The 12,586-nt window shown below is 40.8% G+C and overlaps 2 protein-coding genes across 7 annotated transcripts in view; both read left to right on the plus strand.

Moving 5' to 3' along the window:
* LOC125880644 (stonustoxin subunit beta-like) overlaps nucleotides 1-12,586 on the plus strand; it is a 242,658-nt gene that overhangs the window by 182,922 nt on the left and 47,150 nt on the right. The gene's annotated exons all lie outside the window — the stretch shown is intronic.
* The window catches only part of LOC125880642 (neoverrucotoxin subunit alpha-like), a 244,586-nt gene that overhangs the window by 153,537 nt on the left and 78,463 nt on the right, over nucleotides 1-12,586 (plus strand). The window contains exon 1 of one of the 6 annotated variants that reach the window (XM_049563291.1): nucleotides 6,316-6,415. The exons of the other annotated variants lie outside the window; for them this stretch is intronic. The gene's annotated coding sequence lies outside the window, so the exon portion shown is untranslated. Of the gene's footprint in view, nucleotides 1-6,315; nucleotides 6,416-12,586 lie in introns of those variants that run through there. 6 annotated transcript variants of the gene reach the window in all.

Consider the following 12,586-nt stretch of genomic DNA (forward strand, 5'->3'; position numbering starts at 1 on the left):
TTGATGCTAATCGCGATTAGCAAGTTAGCATGGTAGCTAAACTAGCTCATATCTCACTGTAGTAGCCGCTAATGTTCCTGTGTGTGCTGATATGTGTAAATGTTTATTAGTTGGAAGCTCGACATGAGTTTCAGTGTGAGATATGTGACTGAGAAAAACTGTCATGTACATTCGTTAGACTGAGGACCAGGAAAAGCTCCTTGGACTCTCCTCTGTCGTTTGACAAGACTAGACATCATCTCTGTACCAGGACTGTTGTCGGCAGCCCGCCGGTGGCCTCGCGCCTCGTCTCCCTCTTGTCACACTGCGCCAGGTTTTCCCCCTTTACCAAGTTCACATCAGGATTTGTGAGTAACAGAAACACAGTGCACGTGCATTTTATTTTACAGCTTGCCTAGCAAGTGAAATGACCACTTGTTTTAGGTCTCACCGCTCCCAAGCAACCAATCATTTTTTTTTGCTTTGTTTAAAGGACATTACACTAATTATTTGGGCTGCAGAGTGAGTGTGAATGTGGGTGAGTGTGAGCCTTTTAGGTGTAACTGAAAAATAAGATAAACAAAAGGTCACAACTGTTGAGAAAAGAACAGAAAAAGGAACACATTTAAGTTTTGTATAATTTCATATTTGTTTATTTTATAACTGACTTAAAGCTATAGTGCGTAACTTCTACAGGTCCGTTAATGTCCGTTTCACCCAAGCCACTACTAGAGGAGATGACACAATGCTGATTAAGCCGATCGGCTCCTCTAACATCTCGCAGTATTTTTCAATATCATTTTTAGTTTGCATGTTGACCGATGACATTCCTGCGCTGGCGCACAGAAAATGCTTCCTCACAACAAGAAGGGAGGGGGAGGAAGAGCGGAGAGTGTCACAGCAAGAGGTAGAGTGCAGGTAGAAAGTGAAAGCAACATGGCGGAGAAGCGGCCGAGACACGGTTCAGAAGTGGATCCTACCACAAAGAAAAAGCCTGGACGTTCGGCTGAAGGTCTATTAGCAAAGAAGGAAAGTGACCGACAGAGAAGGCAAACAAGGATTTGTATTGACGTCACTTTTCCTCGGTGGAGAGCCCTGAAGGAAGAAATGGGCTGAGGGCAGACACGGATGTTGCCTTGCTGCTGTTGGATAAGTAAGTGACTTGGTTTATAATTATATTATGAGTAGTATGAGTTGCTGTTACATGTACTGGACCTAGTACTTTATTATTTTTTTGGAAATGGTGCTATGAACGTAATGTAATGTTAGTAGCCTGGTCTTCGCCACGTTGTGTAGCACTGTGTACACGGTGTGTGGCGACTGGCGAGTGTTATTCTGTGTACATGGAAGTGCCACTGGCTTATTAGTTGTAATAACGCATTATCCGCTGGGAGGCAACAGAAGTTACGCACTATAGCTTTAAATATTGGTTTTCCTTGACTAAATTCGTGATTTGCATTTAAGGTATTGTGTGTGTGTGTGTGTGTGTGTGTGTGTGTTGTTTACATTTCATTAAGGTGTGTTTTGAGTAAAAAAAAGGGAGTAGTGATTTAAAAAGCATAAATAATTCTTAGTGGGTTAAAACTAGTGATTAAAATCATTTAGTCCTACTAAGTGGAGGCACCACCAAATATTTCAAATTAATAATTGAGCTGTTTGTAAGTTGGAAATCTTATTGTGTGAACAGGTTAATATGGACCGCCATAAATAAACGTACCCAGGGCCCCGCTCACAGTACTGCCACATGGGTTATTCAGTTATTAACCACCTAGCTACATGGGTCGGGTGCTACACACGCAATAATGTGCTATTTAAATCTTTAAAGATTTAGTCCCCCCCTCCCATTCCTAGTAGTGGTATATCCCACACTCTTTCCAACGGGCGGGGCTAGCAGCCGTTAGTACTTGGCAGCAGTAGCAGCGTGTGGCTGGACCTGGCTGCCCACATCGCAGGGTAAGATGTACACTCACACAGACACAGTTTAACTTACACAAGTTACAACACATCCCATTTACTGTTACAACAAGCCCCAGGCCCAGGCTGATAATATAAACTGTCTGCAACATTTTTCCTGCATTGTTCAAAAGCCTACTCAATTACGAGTGCTGCTAAGCTAAAAGCTAATGATTAAGCTCAGAGTTTAGTGATAGTCAGACAGGACAGGAGAGAAAGAAGAGGGAGAGGACAGGACAAGAGCAGTCAGTGGCAGAGCAATGGTTACCTGTCTGTAGGCTCTCCACCTGTCAGTGAGTCAAACATGAGAGACGTGCAGACGAGGAGCGGTCATTACGCGCGACTATTACACACGGTTGTGATGTAGTGTAGCTAATGGGTACCTGTCTGTAGGCTCTCCACATGTCAGTGAGACAAACATGAAAGACGTGCAGTCTAACTGACGAGGAGCGGCCATTACGCGCGACTATTACACACAGTTGTGGCGGAGCGTAGCTAATGGGTACCTGTCTGTAGGCTCTCCACATGTCAGTGAGACAAACATGAAAGACGTGCAGTTTAACCGACGAGGAGCGGCCATTACGCGCGACTATTACGCACGGTTGTGAGCACACTGTTTATAAACCAGTTGACCAGTTTAATTGCAGGAAATGTTTAGTTGTGAAGCCATTTCTCATGAGTATAGACATTCACTGTATATCCACACACCTGAGCCAGAGAAAAAAGAGGGAGAGAAGGAGAGAGATCGAGTTTCTGTCTTTGATGAATAAAGCTGTATTGTTTTGCTGCTATTAAACAATGAGAGACATGTTTTCTCCGTTTACTTAATAGCATAAATATTCACACTACTGGGCACGGGGAGACAGAGAGCTGCTCTGCTCCAGACACACTCAGCACCTTGGACAGCACGGTGCACCTGACTGTTGTCGCTAGTACTGCATATAGGCTTTATTTTAGTTCAGTATTGGGTGTGTGTTGCATTTTGCCCATTACTAACAATACTGTGAAGATTAAAGTGTCAAATTGCAGTAAAAGATGCTGTAAAAAAGACAGGCTACAACTTTTTTTCCTTGTCCCCCCCCCCCCAGAATTATTCTCTAAAATTTTAATGTTTATTGCCCCCCCCCCAACTATGAAATGGGATTTTTGTCCCTGACTGGCCCATTCAAAGCACGACCGTTGATCTCTCTTGATCCTCATTGGATAAGTTTATGTCAGCCCATTTCCACCAGTGAAAGAAAAAAAAAGATAAAACCTAGATTTGATAAAAATGAAAATCCCATGTTAAGTCATTTTAAGTTACAAGTCATAATTATGAAATAAGAGTTCATAAATATGATATAAATGGTCATGATCAAATGTCGAAATTATGAGTTAATCGTTGTTTTTATTATGAGATCATCTTTTAAATCTTCTTCACGCACACACACACACACACACGTGTGTGTGTGTGTCTGTAATATAAAAAAAGGAAAAATACAGCAGTTTACTATTTACAGTACTTTACAGTAAAGCTTTGATTACTGTGATTTTGAAACGTGGACAAGGGTTTATTGTAAAATTTACAATATTCTACTGTAAAAAAAATTTCACAGTAACATTACTGTGTTTAATACAGTAAATAACTGTAGATTAAATAGCCATTTTTTTTTTACAGTGTGAGGTTACAGAGAAAAGGCTCCCTGAGGAGCAACAACTTCAAGTTTTTCTATAGCATAGGTGGGCGTTGAAGTTCAACCGTTTCAGTTCTCCTAATCTACCAAGTACAGGCTCCAACCCTCAGTTTCTCCCACTTCCTCTTACAGAAAAAGTACCGAACTTCCCTTAACCTTAACTCTCTGCTGATGTTACAGTTGCTGCAGTACGAAACAGGAACAATCCTTCAGACTTGCACAAAATAATAGCATGAATAAACCCTGTGATCACAATTTTTATAACAGGAACAAAATAATCAAAGATGGTTTGAATGTTTTGGCTGATCCAAGTGGATTTGTCAACATTTCTGTGGAAACATTTATGATGTTGTGTTGAAACAGTAACACTGCACCTGTAAGGTCAGAGGAGGTGAACACTGTGGGTTTCATCAGGTGGATATTTTGTCCCTGTATGAAGAAATCACACTTTAAACAGCACATAATGTCACATCACTCCCATCCTTTCTTTTCTGTCATGGTTTATTTATTTGTTGAATTCATTTTTCATTCAACAAGAGAATGGGAAAGTTGAGGAATGGTCTAAAAACACCTGTTTGGGGCATTCAACAGGTAAACAGGTGAATTGGTAACAGATTAAAGTATCATGATTGGGTATTAAGGAGCAGCCTGGGAACACTCAGTACCTGACCCAAAGTGGTGTGACCAGTACATCATGGACATCATGTGCTCTGGGACCATCCAGATTGTTACCAGTTCAAAGTTCAAAGCCAGCATCTGTGATGGAGTGGAGGTGCATCATGGGTATCTTCACATCTGTGAAGGCTCCATAAATGCTGAAAGTTACATACAGGTTTTGGGGCAACATATGCTGCCATCCAGACGACGTCTTTTTCAGGGACGTCCCTGCTTATTCCAGCGAGCCAGTGAGACACACTGTGCACGTGTTCCAGCAGCGTGGCTTCGTAGTGACAGAGTGCAGGTACCAGACTGACCTGCCTGCAGTCCACACCTGTCTCCCACTGAACATGAGTGAAACATGATGAAGCACAAAATACAACAACATCAACCCCAGACTGTTGAGACACTGAAGGCGTAGCTCAAGCAAGAACAGGAAAAAAAAAGTACTTTCAAAACTTCAACTATTAGTGTCCTCAGTTCCCAAACACTTACTGAGTGTTGTTAAAAGAAAATGTGATGTCACACAGTGGTAAACATGCTCCTGTCCCAACATTTATGGAACGTGTTGAAGGCCTCAAAGTCAGAATGAGTGTGCATTTTTTTAAAAAAACAACAAAGTTTATTAGCGTGAACATTAACTATCTTGTCTCTGTATTGTATTCAACTGAATATAGATAAGAAAAAGATTTGCAAATGTATGTATTGTTTTTGCTTTTTTTTCCGTTGTATTCAGTGTCCCAACATTTTTGAATTGAGCTTGTATCTACAGGTATTGATGTGTTCCACATGCGCTACTGTAAATCTTTTTATGTTGGCTGTGTTCCTGTTGTCCAAGATGAGCTGACCACTAACCATCGCTCTACTGAGTGGATTAAGTTGTGGGCCAGAGGGCTCAACGGGAAGAACGGTTTGTCCACTTATGATCTGCGATCTGATCCCTGGTTCCTCCAAACTGACGAGCATGTGTCACCTTGTGTGGTAGCCCCGGCTGTGTGTGGGAAATCACTTCGATTGATGGAAAGACTTGTACAATGTACAAATGCACGTCCAAAGCCTGCGGCAAGACATGCTTCAGCAGTTACTTAGAAACTATAAAAATACTGGAAACACACCTCCAGCAGATGAATCCAGGAACCTGTATGTAATTATATGTCCCAGAGGGAGTGTCCCCATTTCTGTGGAAGTTTCTGGTATTCTGTTAACACTGCACCTGTGAGGTTACAGGAGGCAAACACTGTGGATTTCATCAGGTGGATATTTTGTCCATGTATGAAGAAATCACAAATACCTTCACTTTGAGCCCATTTTTTCCTAATAATAACAAAAGATAATGTTTTTTTTAATGTTATTATTATTATTTTTTAATTTAACAGACCCTATAGTTTTTAAAATATAGGCCTCCACCAAGCGGAGAGAACTCATGTCATGATAATTATAAAACAGAAAAAAAAGTCTAAATTACAAACCAGATACTTTATAATGTTTGTAATATGTTAGTATACCAACATTAATGTTAACATTGAATTAGCAGTTCGTAGTATTACCAGTATTCATATTATATTTGATATGATATTTACCATTACCATTGGTCAGATACTGAATTGGTGATTCTAATCTTGAAACTGTGCTGATCGTATAGATCTTCTGTGTTGCAGGTTGAAGCGTCCATGTTTTCACTGACACGGACCTGTTTGTACCCAGTGGTTCAGTAGTTCAGGCTGTAGACAGCAAGTTTGTTGGAGGATGTATTTTCTTTTCCTTTGTATTTAAGGAATTATAAAACACATGGATTATGTGGATTCACATTTTTATTTTAATGAATGTTGTGTTGTTTTGGGATGCCTGGGTTGCAGTGTCAGGATAGTTAAATATGTGTCCCATAAAGTCTGTCAGACGCGAGTTAAGGAAGCACTCTGCCTGTTGCCTGTCTCATTATCTCCCTGTTCTACTGGCCTCAGGTCAGGGCCCTGTCACATTGACAAATGGTTGTTGTCAGGCGTGTTGAGGCGTGTCATGGGAGGAGTTAATAGAAGAGAGTATCTGACAGTAAATAAGTCACCTTTCAACATCACAGATCATCAGACTGGAAGCTCCAGCTGCAAGTCAACAAGACTCTCACACAACTCAGCTGATCTGCACAACTTCACCAGGTGACAGAGGGAGACAAAGACAGATGTGTATTTAGACTTTTACTGAACTGTGGTGCAGTGGTTAGCATTGTCACCCCACAGCAGAATAAAAGCTCTAAAATACAGTACTATCCAAGGTGGTGATATGTCTGTATACATCAAAGATATGGACAATATCCTGATGATTCCAGACTGGGTCTTCGGCGGATCTTATTTTAGGATATTTCCATATTCAGACAAGATTGGACCCGGGAATATCCCAAATCCAGATACTTATCTGTGAAATATACCTATGATATCCCAGAACTATATGCCCTAAAGATCGTTTTACAGATCTTTTACCATATTAAATGCATCTTTGACAGATCATATTTTAGGAAATATCTGTACAGTACCCATCTGTGAAATATGCATATAGTATCCTAAAACTGTATTCACTAGATATTTTTTCAGATCTTTTAACATATTACCTGCATCTTTGGAGTATCCCGTTTTGAGAAATCATTAATCCATAAAAGATATTTTGTCGGATCTTTTAACATATTACTGTAAGATCCTGTTTTGACATATTGCATATAGCCTAAATTGACCAAAATAAAGATATCTTCAGAATATTTGATTTTTGATACCCTGAAAACATTAAAACATCCATTAAAAATGTGATATTCATGTTTAGGCTACATCATATTGCTTATTTTACACTGTCTGTAAAGACTGTAAAAATATCTCTTACCGTCAACAGGATGGGGAAAATCTTTCAGATTTCTAGTCTTTTTGAAATCTAAAACATTAATATGTGCTACAATATGTCATCCTACATTTTAGTTACTGTACAACACTAGCTAATGGGCCATAGATACTTTGTTCACTAGTAATGATTTAATAACAACATTTTAAGGTATCCTTGTAAAAAAAAAAAAATATGTGACAAGTTAAATGATGATACATTAATAATCTGATAAGTTTTAAAAAGATTGCAATTTCCTGGTCTGTAACAAGATTAAAATGCTGTGATGAGGTTTAAAAGATCATATGGTCATGAGAAACAATTCATAAGATGTGTTTTAAAATGGGTTAAAAACGGTAAAGACTCATGGTATGTTTACAAAGGGTTAAAACGCTAGAAAGTCTTTTTAATTAATTCATTGTTTATTTCATTTTTCATTGTTAAAAGTTAAGACATAACAGTATTACCAGTGATCGACAATGTGGTCTTGATCCGTTAGCCTGAGATCGATTACTCTGGTCTCCACCCACATACAAGGGGAATCGCGGTATTTTCCTCATTGCAGTAAACGTTGTTACTGAGGAAACACCACTCTCGTGATTATTTCTCCCCGTATTCAGGGGCGTAACACATACACACTGTCTTTGCTTGCTCAAAGAATGTTCTAAAACAGAACATTGTTATTCTTTCAAAAGTCACAAATAATAGTAGGGCTAAACAAGTTTTCAACAACATAATGTTTTTATTGCAACACATTTTCAGACAAAAAGTTTGAGACTCAATACAAAAGGTGGCGCCGGCTACAATATGCTGCGTTGTCATGTGTTTTTTCCGTCTTTGAACACCTTCCTGATGTAAAATGGGGGCGGCATTAAATCGCCGATCCTCTCTTTGATTTTGACGCTCGAGATCATGACGTCATTTCGATCATCAAGCAGGCAGGCGCATCTTCCATGTAGATGTAATCCTCCTTGGACAGCAGTTTCTCTGCCACAGCCATTCCTGCATTAAGAAGCTGAAACAGAAAATATATTGCACTTGCTTCTTTGTGAGTGCTAGTGGTTGGCAAAAACTGTTAGATGGAAGCGATAAGCCACTAGGTGGCACCACAAATGCAAAAACTTTATCTCTTCATTGACCACCGGAAGTAGCAGCTGATATCGACTATACATATAAATCATCACCTATGGGCTTATACTCATGTGTGGTGTTGACTCTGTCTCCCTTCCTTCTGCCTATATTTTGATGTTTTGGTGTCTGTTTTGTTGTTTCTTGTCTTTCCCCCAGCCAATGACAGAGCGCAGGACTGGACTGGAAGCAGTGAAACCTGATGACTGCATTCAGACAATGCTGGCCATGCAGCCTCTTCCTGCACTGTTGTTTGGAGGTGTGGTTGTGTTTATTTGTGCTTATCAGCGTAACTATGGAGAAAAATTAACAAGAAGGTGTTATTCCTCTGATTCCAATAGTGCGCCAGCGCTGCTCTCTCTCTTAAGTCTTTAGCTAGCTTGACCACAGCTGTGTTTACAAACAACAACTGGAAAGTCCTACAGACTCCACCTTTAACTGGCTGCTAGGGATCTGGAAGGTACATCCCTGACTGTTGTAGTTTTGACTGACTGAGCAGCTACAGGGCTTAACGCTTACTTTTTTCCCAAGGAGCACATGTGCTCCTAAGTTGAAAAAGTAAGGAGCGCACAAAGAACTTTAGGGGCACAATGTAAATTGATCAAATAATGTGTTTTCCGTAATAAACATTTAGACATTTACAAGCAAAATTATTTAATGAATTTGTATACAAAATGTACAGAAAGGTAAAATCATCAAGTTTTGAAAAAATATTTAATTTAATTTTGTCTTTAATGTTATTATTTTATATATATGTTATCTTTGCAATATGATTATCTTATATAATGTTATTCCTAAAACATTCTCCAGGACAGTCATGAGGCCAACGAAAGAGGAAATTACTTGACCCAGAGTCCGATTTCTCTGTCGCCGGTAAGCCGTTATTTCATTTATTTTTTCATTTATTTTTTTATTTGTACAGGGACAGTGCACATTAATGAACATTTCTGTAAATGTGCCAGTTTTAGCTGAGTAGCTAGTTTCCAACTGCAGTCCCCAGGCAAGGTGTTAAATGCCAGCTAAAAGAGAAAACATTCCAATCAACATTTCGTAGTAACAGTAAAATATACAGCACAGCACAGCACAGCACGTATAAAAGCACATGGATCAGAATAGAGTCATAACACACACAGTAAAAGACAAGAATCACAATGGAAAGCACATCAAGCACATTAAAAGAAATAAGCTTCAGCCGGCAGGTAGGTTACATCAGACAGACAAACATAGTAGCAATGCAGCATATTGACAGGACACCAGGAACAAAGAGTACAGAACAATACAGAACAAAACGCAATGCACATTTAAGCAACATGTAAGAAGGCTATCTTGCGCCGCAGAGCACTATGAGCCTCTGCCATATTCCTGTCTGTGACCCCCGTTCAACCCACAACCGCCAGGATTCGCCTTTCCTTTCTGCTGCTGGTTGTGATACTAGGGACGCCCCAGCACCCACTCCACTAACTTGACATGGAAATGAGCGGTAGTCTAGAAAACTGGCGAGTCTTGTTTTTGTTTTTTTTGGAGGGCGCTCGTGCACCCTCACATAGATTGCGCTCTGGGCGGTCGCCCACATTGCCCATAGCAAAAACCGTCTCTGCTTATATTCATTGTGCCGACAGTGGCTTGGAAAACCGCTTGTGTCACACAGGGAACACGGCTGGAGTTCCCCCAACATTTGCGGTTAGATTATCTTTTTTTTTTTTTTTTAATTGACAAAAATATAGGCTGCTTCGGCTGTTTTTTTTTTCATGCGCACATGTGCCCCTAAATATTTTTTACAGTTCGCACACACCTATTTTTAGTCGCAAATGTGAGTGAAACGCTCGCACTGTTGAGCCCTGCTGAAGTCACACAATAACACAAACAACTTCTGTGTTCTGCAAGGTAAAATCACTGATTTTGCCAATTGAGTCTGGTGATTCGCAGACAATGATGTTTGGCATACATAATGGCGGTTTCCTGTCGGTAACACTTCAAATTGATATTGATTTTTTTTTTAGGAGTCTAAAGTATGTTTGCTGCAGACTGTGTCCAAAGTAGTATATTGTTTAGCTTCCTACACCAATACTCCTGCTGATTCTCCAAACTAAGTGTGCCAAACACCCTTTTCTGTAGCTAATACACTGGATATGGATACAACCGCACTTCAAATAATCCAAACAGTCCCTTCAATATTTAGTTAGCTAGTAGGACTGGGTGAAACATGAACTACCATAATCGTGACCATCATTATTTTGGTATTGATATAACTATGTTTACTAACATGAAGAATCACATGTTTAACTGCATGATAATCATATAGTGCCAGTTTCCCAGACACAGATTAAGCGTAGCGCTTGACTAAACAGACTTTTCTATGAAGATTCTACTTTTAAAATGCAGTTTAATCCAGAACTAAGCTAAATCTGTGTCAAGAAAACCATCACATAAAGTGTGATCAAACTAATTGGTGTGCATGCTTCAGCCAAGTCATGCTTGAAATTGTTTCAATCCAGCTGTTGTATTTATAATTCTACTACTCATGTTTCCAGTGGTTGCTATTCACATCTCAGTCATGTGAGCCTGAGCTTGCCAGTGCAACTATGACTTACAATATATTTCATCCTGGGGAAAGCAAGATTCAACAGTGTCTAATTTAATAAACAGCAACACAACAAAATGTTCTATACACAGCATTTCAAACATTATGTGTTGCTTATCTTTGTATGAATTCCAGGGTAAGTGACATCTCCTTTGGGTATTTTATGTTTAAGACATAAAACAAGGAGAAAGTGTAGCTCAGGGCCACACCAGGGGAGTTGATGTGGTCATCAACAACTTCCTGATCGACAGCAATCTTGAATCGCCCATCACCTTAAACATATATTTTAGAAAGGCTCCAAATATATTTTTGTTTATTGCTTGCCATATTGGTTTCCGTGTTTATGACCACTTGGGGGCAGTGTTGTACCACTGTTCATGCTACCTGATGCGTCTTTCTTCTTCTACGGTGTTTTTATAGAAGTCACGGAGTAGATGCCAGTCACGTTTATTCTCCATGTTTACTTGCCAAAGTTACAACTCTCCATTGTGCAGCATTGTTGTTCTCATGTGCGTCTTTGACAAGAAAACCACACACACACACACACACACACACACACACACACACACACACACATATGTAAACAACAGTACTGTTCAACCCTATCCATCTGTGACCCATGCCTGTATACCTGTACTGTGCCTTACCAACAAGCAGTAAAGATACCATAAACTGCATCCAGATTCTCATCATTGTGTCCTGACTAACGCCCAGGGGTGAATGAAGCAAAACTAATATTGATTCAACCCTATATACAGTCCTTTTCATAACCTTCCCGATATTTATGGTCCTTCGAGCCGGATTGCTTCACTTACCCTTGGACAGAATGGAGTCAGAAGAGCAGCATTACGGAGCACGGCCAAAGTGTCAGACACGCCCACCAACTCGCCTTGCTGACTATGAAGTCGACTACATCAGCCACAGGCAACAACACAGGCATGGGTACGAAGAAGAGCAATCACATCATCTGGAGGGCACAGCCAAGATGACCCACCCCAGCCCCCCCCCCCAACTCCCCTCGGACTGCCTACATCGACCACCTTCAGCGATGAACTCCTGGACATACAGGAAGAGAAGGTCATGCTACAGCAGTCACAGCAAGTCATGTACACTGACATGGCTGGACTCCATGAAATTCAGGCTGAAATGAGAAGGCTAACCAACATGGTAATCAGCCTTCAACAAGCTACACCACACCCAGTCAGCCACTGCGACTCCCAGTCTGTCCACAGTGCCATAGAAGACCAAGAAGACTGGCCTGACCCTCCACCATGGCCAGACTCAGAGGGCCAAGAAGAGCCATCATGCCAACCGATGATGGAGCGCCTAGATCAGCTGATGGCGGAGCTGCAGATGATACAGAGCCAGGCTTTGTCAGCTAGCCACCACAAACTGTCACCAAACAAGGCAGAGCCCTGGCACTGTCCAGAGGACCCCACGTCACAGCCTCCACCACGGAGAGGTGTGACATATATGGCAGACTACCCGCTTCAGCAGCCTCTTAACCATTACCAGTCTCCCACACAGCCTTCACCCCTTAGGGCTACATCCTGTGCAGCAGTCTACACGCCTCCGCGGCCGCTGTACCACCACCAACCTACATACTCACCAGTACTAACAACTGAACAGATCTACAGAGGGCCACGACCTACTATCCCCAACTTCAGCCAACGCAACCCATGTGAGTTTGCACGCTTGAAAATAGCTCTCGAGACCTCTTACCTTTTGAAGGAACTGAACTATTCAAGTACCAGAT

The sequence above is a fragment of the Epinephelus fuscoguttatus genome, linkage group LG20 (assembly GCF_011397635.1).
Source record: "Epinephelus fuscoguttatus linkage group LG20, E.fuscoguttatus.final_Chr_v1".
In the NCBI taxonomy this organism is placed as follows: domain Eukaryota; kingdom Metazoa; phylum Chordata; class Actinopteri; order Perciformes; family Serranidae; genus Epinephelus; species Epinephelus fuscoguttatus.